The following is an 11,391-nucleotide window of genomic DNA, read 5'->3' as shown; positions in this document are numbered from 1 at the left end:
TCAAGTTCATCATCTCCACCACCATCACCATCTACTATCAAAAAGATGGTGAAACTTTCCGATCACTCAAAGCCCACCGCGGCCATGCTTCCGGCCGGTATCACAGCCACTCAAATCACCGCGCCGGAATTCGAGATCAAACCGGCTTTCATTAGCCTTGTGGAAAGGAAGCAATTTTGGGGAAGTCCTTTGGAGGATCCCAATTTGCATGTGCAAAACTTTTGTGATTATTGCTCCATGATCCGTCAAACGGGCGTCACTCAAGCCCAAATAAGGGAAATACTTTTCCCTTTCTCTTTGAAGGACAAGGCCAAGCTTTGGATCAATAGCCTTGACCGCACCGCCATGGGAATTACCAATTGGGAAACTTTGGCTCTAGCCTTCTATCAAAAGTTTTTTCCACCGAAGAAAACTCAAACTTTGAGGAGCCAAATCACCGGATTCCGTCAACAAGCTCTTGAGAGCTTATATGAGGCTTGGGAGAGGTACAAAGAGCTTCAATGGCAATGCCCACATCATGGGCTAGATGATTGGTTTCTAGCAATAACATTCTACAATGGATGTTGTGCCGAGTCTCGAAGGATTCTTGATTCCGCCAACAATGGGCGGTTTGATCAAATTGATACCGACCTTGCTCATGCCACGATTGAATCTATGGCGGTCCATGATGCCCAATATGTCAATTCCCTAGTTGTGCCACCCAAAGGTAAAGAAGAATCTTCCAACAACTCCGTTTTGCTAGCTCAAGTTGCCTTACTCCAACAACAATTGGCGGAAAGAGATGCGAAAGATTCCATTCAACAACTCAATGCCGTGTCTTCAACAAGCCAAATCATTGTTTGTGATGGTTTCGGAGGTGCGGGTCATTATGCCGCTCATTGCCGAGCTCCTATCGAAGAGTTAAATGCTTTTCAAACTTTTAGACAAAGTACATATCCACCGGGTACATTTTCCAACACTTATAACCCGAACACAAAATTTCATCCGAACTTGTCTTACACTAGCAACAATGTGCTTAACCCTCAACCCCCACCACAAAAAAATGCCTATATCCCTCATCAACAAAAGTATATCCCTCCACCGGGTTATCAAAATCAACAAAGGCCCCCCACAAAACAATTACCAACAAAATCCACCACAAAATGGCCAACAAAACAATCAAGGAGTTGGTAAGCTCGAGGGCATGATAGTCCAAATGCAAAGGGAACTATTGGCTCAAATTCAAAAGAATGATCAAGCTCATAATGCCGCGGTCAAGATGTTGGAACAACAAGTGGCTCAATTAGCCGCTTCTAATTCTCAAAGGAAGAACGGTCAACTACCTCCTCAAAGTAACCTACCACACAAGACCATCAATTCTATCTCCTTGAGAAGTGGTACAAATTATGATGGGCCATCCATGACTTTGGATGAAGAGGTGGTTGTTAAAAAAGCCAAGCTTGGGGGAGATGACAAAAAGAAGGCTAGTGAAGAGCCTCTTGTTAGGGACCGTGTACCATTTCCCCATCGGTTGTTGATGCTAATTAAAGAGGAAGAGCAAGATTGATGCCAAGAATGTTGAGTCCCCTATGCCCAAAGAAAGCAATGAGGTGGTTGTTGAAGAAGTGTCTCCAAATGCTAAGGAGAGTGATGTCGTTTCAAGGAAGGTGAGTAATCCCAATGACAATAAGAATGAGAAAGATGTGGAGGATGCTCCTCCAAATGAAGTTGTTCAAGTACCATTTCCTCATCGTCTAGCAAAGCACCACGAGGAAGGTAAGTTTGCTAAATTTTTGGAAGTTTGTAAGAATTTGCAAGTCACCATCCCATTTATGGAATTGCTTACCCAAGTCCCTTATTATGCAAAGTTTATGAAGGAAATTCTCTCAAAGAAGAGATCCTTCAATGAGGTTGGGACCATTGCTTTCACAGAAAAGTGTAGTGCACTCTTACAAAATAAGTTTCCCCCGAAACTTAAGGACCTCGGTAGCTATTCTATTCCTTGCACTATAGGCACATATACCATTGATAAGGCCCTTTGCGACCTAGGTGCTAGTGTGAGTGTCATGCCTATTCCCTTTGTGAAAAACTTAACATGGGTGCATTAAAATGCACAAGTATCACATTGCAAATGGCGGATCGTTCTTTAAAGCGAACTTTAGGTGTCTTAGAATATGTACCCGTCAAAGTTGGCAAGTTTTTCATACCCGTTGACTTCCTCATACTTGATAAGGCCGAGTGTTGAATCATATAGTTTATATGTTTATGTTTTGATGATGTCAAGGTGCTTTACATTCTATATACTTGTTGCCTGTAATCGTTTGTTAAGTGCTTTAGAATTAACCTATTACGAGCAACGTAGAAGATTGTGACAATTGTATGAGAAGTTCAAGCCTTCGTTCAAGATCAAACGGTTCAAGATTCATTCAAGAATTATGTGAAGACGAAGTTCGTCTAAAGATTAATCAAGCTTGGATGATGACGTAGCCTATACTCGAAGATCTCCTTGAAGATTAGAATAGTATAGGTGATTATCTTTTAATGGTAATCAAGAATAAGTTTCTTGATTTAGTAAAGTTATAGCTTTGCAGCTATAACATTACTAGTAAAAGAGCTCAATGTTATAGCTCTCCTACTATAACATTGAGATGCTGAGTTTTTATACACGACTTATAATTGTTTCGAAAATTGTTTTATAATTGTTTAAAGTTTATTTTAAATGTTTTAATGAAAGTATTTTTATAATAAAGCCCGGTTTAGTGAGGAGTTCGGCTTTGTATTAAATGTTAATTAGTAGTTGTAATGGATCAAATTATGAGTTGGACTTTGCTACTAATTAGGGTTTCAACATAGCCTCTCTTAAAACCTAAATTCTAATCATATGTTAAGACTAGGGTTTGCACGAGTCACGAGGCACATGAGCCGTGACATCTCGTGTTACCTAGGGTATATTAGGTAAAGATTTTATTCTATAATAATATCTTTACATATCTTATATATCTTACTTAATATATTTGTTTATGGTAAAAGATATTCTTGTTTTAGGAAATCTTATCATAATCTTAGAATTTATAGTAAAGATAATATTTGGAAAGATTATATTCTATCTCTTAGAATATTCTTTATTATCTTTTAAGGCTTTTAGGAAAGAGATAATAAGAAGATATAATTTGCACTTATATCTTATTATTTTCGGCTATTAGGGTTTGTGTGAAAACTGTTAGCCTATTCCTTCCTTCCCTATAAATACTTTGCTATTTACAACATCTAAAATAGAGACCTTAAGCATAAAAAATAATTTCATCTTGATAGAGCAAACCTTGTGTTTTCAAAGAAAAACCGTTTTGTTATTTTGAAAGGTCGTGTGTTTTAAAACTCGCATACTTGTTCTTAATTTATCGTTATAAGATAATAGTGCTTAGTTGATTTCTTAACTTGTTCATTAACGTGAACCTTTGTTAGAATCATTAGTGCTTTCTTATTAGCGTAAGTTAGTCACTCGAGTATTTAACGGTACTCATTGAGTTACAGCTAGAGTTAGTTGTACGAGTTGGGTTAGTAAATTTGTAATCCGTAGAAAGGTACTAAATTTATTAATCGAGAATAGTGGACGTAGGTTTCGACTTGTGAAACTGAACCACTTCAAAAACCGTGTGTCCGTTCGTTCTTTTGCTTGCCTCGTTTATTTCATTTACATTCGTTAGTTGATTAGTTAAAGTTTAATCAATAAACTTTAAATAATCAATTACATATACATTATCGAAAAAGCTTAAAAAAAAGTTTTAAATCCTCAATTCACCCCCCCCCCTCTTGAGTATTTTGGATCAATAGACTCTTCTATTAGTATCAGAGCCTCGTGCTCTTGATTGCCTAACCGCAAAGAGGCTGATCTATCTTGTTTTTCATTTATCTTATCGTTTTATATTCCGCTGCCTATCACGTGATAAATGGATTCCAAATATCTCAAGTGTCCCGTCTTTGATGGGAAGAATTACGGATTGTGGAAAAACATGATGACTCACTATGTGAAAGGACACGATTGGGAGTGCTGGAGGATTATTCAAAACGGACCGCACAAAATTCTTGTGGCATCTGAGGAAGGCACTGCCTATGAAAAGAAAGAAGAGGACTATGTCGAGGCCGACTACAAGAAGGCCGAGAAGAACTCCAAAGCAATAAGTCTTCTGAAAAACGGAATGACTTCCACTGAGTTTGATCGGTTCTCTTCATGTTCAACGGCCAAGGAGATATGGGATGGGCTCGAATTAGCTTATGAAGGTACTTCCATTGTTAGGAAGCACCGAATTGACTTGCTTACGCAAAAATATGAGCTATTCATTATGGAGCCCAATGAGTCCTTAGATAGCATGTCTGCAAGGTTTTCAAGCATCATAAACGAACTGAAAAACCTAGGTAGGAAATTTAGTACTGAGGACATTGCTAGAAAGGTTCTTAGGAGCCTTACTAAGACGTGGCGTGCTAAGGTCGCTGCTATGGAGGAATCACGAGATCTTGAAACCCTTTCCTATCAAGAACTCATAGGTGCTCTTATGGCCCATGAAATTACTCTTAATAAGGATGACGCTGAACCAAGTCGCAATAAAAGTATGGCCTTAAAGAGTGAAGAAGTTGACTCTGAAATAGAGGATGAAACTGTTTTGTTTGCACGCCGTTTTAAAAATAGGATATTTCGAAACAAACAAACAAAATCATCCTACAACAACAACAACAAATCGTCCAATAAGAAGGTTACTGATTCAAAGTCATCTTTCACAAATAGAGGATGCTTCAAGTGTGGAGAATCTGGTTACATGATCAAAGATTGTCCGACATGGGAGAAGATTAAGGACAAGACAAAACGTGAAAAGACAAAGACAGAATTCAAGCAAGTTATGATGGCTTCGTGTTGGGGAGACCTTGACTCAGAAGATGACGAGGAATATGAAGACGATGAAGTAGCAAACCTTTGTCTCAGCAGTGTTAGTCTTGAACTAATCTCCGACAGTGATGATGAAAGCACAAATTCTCATTCAAACTATTGCTTTCTCGGAGAATCAGACGAAGATGACGATGAAGAGGTAAGTTATCTTAAGCTTAAAAAACGTGTTAAGAAATTGTCTAAAAGTGCTTTAATTGAATACTTTGAACAATCTCTTGATAAGTGTCACGAACAGGATTTGGAATTGAAAGATCTAAAGGAACAGATCATCGAAATCGCGCAAGAAAATCAAACTCTCAAGGCTAAAGCTAAGAAGTTAAAATCTAAAGTTATAGCTGAGAAAGCTACAACATTAGATTCTACTATGGCTGAAAAGAAGGAATTAGAATCCAAAGTTATAGCTAATGAAGCTATAACTTCAGACCTAAAGCTTAACATCAAACACCTTCAAGCCAAAGTTATAGCTAATGAATCTATAACTTTAGAACTTAGAAAAGCCAAAGAACTTTTGAAAGCTAAGGTCACATCTAATGAAGTAGTGATCTTAGACCAAAAGAAAGAGATGGATTCTCTTTCAAAGCAATTGGAAGAATCTAAGACCGATATGATCAATGCTAAGAAACACCACACCGATGTTGTGCTCATTCTTAATAAATGATTCCAAGACTTTCGTGATAACTTTAAAAAGGACAATGATGTATATCACACGAAATGTCAAGAGGAAATTAAAACCCTAAAAGTCCTACTTCTACACGCTAGAAAGGTCCATGATAAGTGGGAAGGTAGCACAAAAGTCCTAAACTTCCTAACCGAACAATCAGATAATAATATGAAGATGGGGTTAGGACATGAGTGCTACAGCCGTAGAGATCACTCTAAATGCAAATCAACACCTTTGGATTTTGATTTCAGAAAAAGGAAGTATGCTGATCTTCTTGAATACCTGATTTGCAATTACTGTGGTCATACAGGTCACATCAAAATCAATTGTGTCAAAAAGGCTCATGATATACGAAAAAATGCCGAACATGCTAAAACTGTTGACACAGTTGTCAAGGATAAGGAAACCCCCACTAACGAACCTAACGAAGAAAGGAACAATAAATTCCGTTGGTTCTATGACATGGCCTTTGACTACGCTAAGAAACCTAGCACCTCACAAAACCCTTGTAGATCTCAACCTAGTAAACCTACTTACAAGGGAAATAGTCATGAAAGACCTAGAGAAATTCCTAGACCTAGAGAAAACCCTAACCCTAGAACTCCTCCTAAGCCAAATAAACCAAGGGTTAGAAAAACGGTTATTAGACAAGTTTGGATTCGAAAGGACTTAGTTTATAGAGTAACTAATCATAAGGGACTCAACCTAGCTTGGGTACCTAAAAACTGTATCTAATCCTTTCTGCAGGAAGAAGTGAAAGAAAACAAGCAATGGTATCTTGATAGTGGATGTTCAAGACACATGACCGGAGATAAGAATCTATTTCTTTCACTCAAACCCTTCAACTGAGGCAAAGTGACGTTCGGGGACAACAAAAAAGGAAAAGTAATCGGCGTTGGCAAAATCGGAATCTCTAAGTCTCACGCGATCAGTGACGTCTATCTCGTGGACGGTCTAAAGCATAACTTGTTAAGCATATCTCTACTATGCGACAAAGGTAACAAAGTAGTTTTTCATACTGATAGTTGTCGCATTATTATTGAAGGAACTAGCAACGTTATTCTTGAAGGCCACAGAAAAAGGAATGTTTATATGGTAGATTTAAATGTTGTGCCTACTAACTCCTTTTCGTGCATGAAAGTTACACTTAATGATCCTTGTCTATGGCATAAACGTTTTGGTCACATTAGCTCACTAACCTTGAATAAACTCAAGAAGTGGGACTTAGTTGAAGGGTTACCTAAGATCAAGTTCGACCAAGAAAAGATGTGTGACACGTGTGCAAGGTGTAAACAAGTAAGATCATCATTCAAACCAAAAAGAGTAGTAAGCACAAATCAAGCCTTGGAATGAGTACACATGGATTTATGTGGACCAATGAAGGTAAGGAGTAGAGGAGGATCCAGGTACGTCTTCGTTCTTGTAGACGACTACTCAAGGTATGTATGGCCTATGTTTCTTCATTCAAAAGACGAGACTTTTGATGAATTTGATTGTCTTATGAAACGTGTTCAAAACAAATATAAGACTAATCTTGTATCTATTCGTACGGATCATGGCACCGAATTTGACAATCAAACTTTTATAGAGTATTGTAGAGTTAATGGTGTAGGGCATAATTTTTCCGCGCCAAGAAGTCCTCAACAAAACGGTGTCGTTGAACGTATGAATAGAACTTTAGAAGATATGGCACGTACAATGCTCTTGTGTAGTGTTTTACCTCGTAACTTTTGGGCTGCAACCACTAGTGTGGGAAATAAATCTGTATACTTCCCTTAAACTAGAAGGATTATAACGATTTAATAAAGATGATCTAAGGTCATAAAATAAAATACATAAACATAAGTAAAAAGATTTAGAATTAACCTTCGGTCCTAGCAAATATGGCCTAAGAACAATATCAAAATTGATATTCGCCTATTAGTTGCACCCAAGACGATCTGAGATATGCCCTTTGATTATGCTAGAAATCAATCTAAAATTTTCTGTAAAATTTAATTGTCTTTATGTTCTTGTGATGAGAAAGAGGAGGCTAGGTCAAGAAAAAGCATTAGGGTAGAAATAATACTCTACCTTTCTTTTTATACAGACCGAAACTTGGAGTCAATTAGGAAAAGAAAAACTTTCCCTATGTTCGGCCAAGTGAACCGAAATAAGGAGTATTTTTCTCCTTATTTTGGTCTTTCCAAAAATATATAAAGTGTGTTAAATTGTCATCTAGTGAAGATCGAACCCATGACCCCTTGGCTTGTGTACCCTCACTATTACCACTATGACACGTTCAACTTGTTTATATCAAATACAACTGATTATATTTAACTACGAATTAACAGATTAATTCGTCCAAACTAACCTTATATATATTTAATTTAAATATAACTTATTATATTTAATTTACGAATTGACAGTTAATTCGTCTCAACTTAATATTATTTAATTTTCATTAAATAATTATCTCATCAACACATTGACTAACTTTTTAGTCATTTTGGGCATCAATGTAATTATATTTCTATAACCACATTTCTCAAACACGTCCTATAGGTGTGACCTTTAGGGACCAGTTGATCACCGCCATCTGTATGATAATAACGTCAAACTTTCTAGCAAGCCAACCGTTATTAGGTAAACGTTAATCAACTGATTAAATATACGAAGTATACCCTTGTGAACCTGTAAGAGATTTACAAATGTTATCACACTAATTTGTGGAGGACACAAGCTCCAACAAACTCCCACTTGTCCTCACAAGTGTATGTGCGATAACCGATTCTCATATCCTAAAATTTCTCCCACTCAATGTAAAACAATTTGCAAATCCGAATTCACAAAGGTCGTATTTCCCACAAGTGGTATCAGAGCTTTAGGCTACGATTTTAATTTTGATGATTTTCATAAAATTTGTATGTGAACAATAGGATTTTCGAAAAAAAATTAGGGTTTCGAATTTTTTTTTGTGGTTCGAAATTTTTTTTGTGCCGTTTTTTCTTTCTGTTTGATGATATTTTTCCATTCTATTTTTCATATTATAGTTTATAATCAGTTAAAATTATCATATGAAGAATTGGTAGTTTTTGATTTAATGCAGATTAAGTTAAAAGTAAATGGAATCGTCATGTTTATGATAAAAAGATTGTTTTTGCTATATAGTTTTTGGCATATAAATTGATCATGTTTATTATTTCATATGCTAATCATGTTCTAATAGAAAAGGTAAACAATTTAGTCATCAAATCTTGTTTTAGGGCATATTGCCGCAAAAAGAAAAAAAAGGAGGCCGTTTTTTTTAGGGTTTACCGAAAAAAAAAAAACTTTATTTTAATTTTGTTTTTTGGTAAACCGAGAAAAAAAAATAGGAAAGTTTTTTTTATTTGCCTTTTTGCCGAGAAAGAAAGAGAAAAAATTTAATGAAAGTTTTTCCTTGTTTTTCTATTTACCGAATTAAAATAGGAAAAGGATTTTTTTTTTAATTTCAGCCGTGACAGCTGAAAAATATAAAAAAAAATTTTTTTTTCTTCCAGCCGAGCCCAATTTAAAAAAATTGGATTTTTTTTTTTTTTTATTTTGGTCAATTAGTTATTGTGAATCGGTTCACAATTTAATTATACCGAATTATTTTAAAGCAGTTTAAAATTTTGACGGATAGAATTCATATTAGAAGTTTAATATGGATTAAGTATGAAATTAATGTGGTTAAATTGCGGAATTGTCACTTAATTTAATTTAAATAGGTGGTTTGGATAAATTAATCAACATAATTAATGTATTGTATTATGTATGCTTAATTTATTTTAGTTGATGCTTTTAATTTTGTTGAATGAATCGAATGAATGAATTTTATTTACGTATTTAATTTTTGCAATCGGTTGTAATTTGTAATACTTAGTGTGGCCTTAGTCAAATTATGTTTTCGTAATGAAGGAAACATGATTTCTTATGTAATTATGAGATCTCGAATCTCCTTTATTTTAGTTTTGGGTTTTTGAAATTAGAGTGTAATTAATAGGTCAATTATGTAATTTTATTTATTGTAATTTCAAAGAAGACTAAAGATGAAGATTCAAGCTCACTCCCGCTACATGGATCAAGATGGAACATCAAGACAAGCTTCTCGGGTCCAAGGATGGATTCCAAACTTGTATTTATTGTTCATTTTGATAGGATAGGCCACACTAGGACCTTTACTGTTTTTTTTTTACGTTTTTTCATTTTATTGCTTTTCATTCATATGCTAGTAATTGCATCATATTCCGCCTAAAACCAAACCACCTACTACTAAAATGCATGAAAATTGACTCATATAGTTGTATGTTAGTTTTCATGAACATGCAGATGTCACTGTCTATAAGCCATCACTTTAGTTTAAATCATTCTCGCATGCTAAATTATAGTTCACTTAAAATGAATTAAAAATAGTTGATGGGATCTTCCTCTAAAACGGAAATTGAGATTAGTCTTTATAAGGGCAAACATCTATGAGTCCCTTCTTCGTCGGTAGGCCTAATATGACCCCTTCTCCGTTGGGTAAGTAGTTGTGTTGACTTAGTTTACCTCAACATCATAGTCCGAAGAGTTTCTCGTGATTATGATGGACTAAAGATAGAATTTACAGAAATTTATCGACCAGGAATTCTAACGGTAGAATTAGCTAACAGGTTAGCTTATCAATTTACAGAGAATTGAGTCTTGGGGTCATTTATATAATTCTTGAGGAAGGTCAATTGTATAAATGTTTTTTTGAGTCTTCGCGTTATGACATTAGTTCATTAAGACTTAAAATAAAAACGATGCATGCTTATTATTTTATTCTTCTTTCGCAGTGTAGAACACGCTTATTATCAATAATACTGTTACAACAAATGGCTGGAAATAACGCAATCCCAATGCCTAGTGCCACACTAGATCGTTCATCCTGGCTAAAAGTATTCATGGACCAAATGAATCACCCACGCGATCGCAGAATGATGGGTCCAACTTTGGACCGGGAGGCGGCACTACGGAATGCTTGCCATTGCTTGACGGTACGCACAGGTATTTAATCGAGCCAATACCGGTCAACCTGGCCCAAATGCGGAGCCAACGAGTCACTCGCTTATAGTGATTTCGTTATGGAAGCGGGTGCGATAAAGAACGTACTCATCTTTGCAATGGAAACCAATTTGCAAAGACGCTTCATTGCCCAAGGTGCAAACAAGATTTTTACCACACTCACTAACGAGTTCTCAAAGGCACCGAGAATCGTTACATATGAGCATACCTGTCGCTTCTTTGATGCGAAACTCCAGAAGGGCCAACCGGTTAGCCCACACATTCTTCACATGATTGAGAATGTCGAGAAGCTGGAGGCACTGAATTGTAAAATCAGTGAGAGCATTGTCATTGACCAAATGCTTCATTCTCGTCACGATGGTTTTGCTCTTTTCAGGGCAAACTACTATATGAACGACTTGAAAAAGAGTCCTCATGAGCTACACTCCCTTCTCGTACAGACCGAGAAGGATATGAAATTGAGTGGGAGCGTGAAGCAGGATGTTCTCACAATTTACAACAAGGGTAAAGGTAAGGGCAAGGCTCATGGCGACCTAGCTGTAGGTAAGCCAAAGTTTAAGGAGCCAGGAAACGGTAAGAGTACGCCTGGTGAGACTAGTGGCTCACAGGGCAAGACAAAGAGCAAGGGCGAAGACATAGAGTGCCACCATTGTCACAAGACTGGACATTGGAGGAGGAACTGTCCCGTCTACCGTGAGGACATCAAGGCAGGCCGCGTCGTTCCTGTTGGTATGTCATCTTATATTCATATGATTGAGATTAA

At 36.5% G+C, this 11,391-nt stretch overlaps 1 non-coding gene across 1 annotated transcript; it reads right to left on the bottom strand.

The window, feature by feature from the left end:
* Nucleotides 1-417: 417 nt before the first annotated feature.
* On the bottom strand, nucleotides 418-524 carry LOC141635184 (small nucleolar RNA R71). Its single transcript, XR_012539888.1, has one exon. It is a non-coding gene; the product is annotated as a small nucleolar RNA R71 (small nucleolar RNA).
* Between the last annotated feature and the right edge of the window lie 10,867 nt (nucleotides 525-11,391).

Source organism: Silene latifolia, chromosome Y (assembly GCF_048544455.1).
Source record: "Silene latifolia isolate original U9 population chromosome Y, ASM4854445v1, whole genome shotgun sequence".
NCBI lineage: Eukaryota > Viridiplantae > Streptophyta > Magnoliopsida > Caryophyllales > Caryophyllaceae > Silene > Silene latifolia.
The sequence above is the reverse complement of the archived record's forward strand: the minus strand, read 5'-3'. Positions and strand labels throughout refer to the sequence as shown.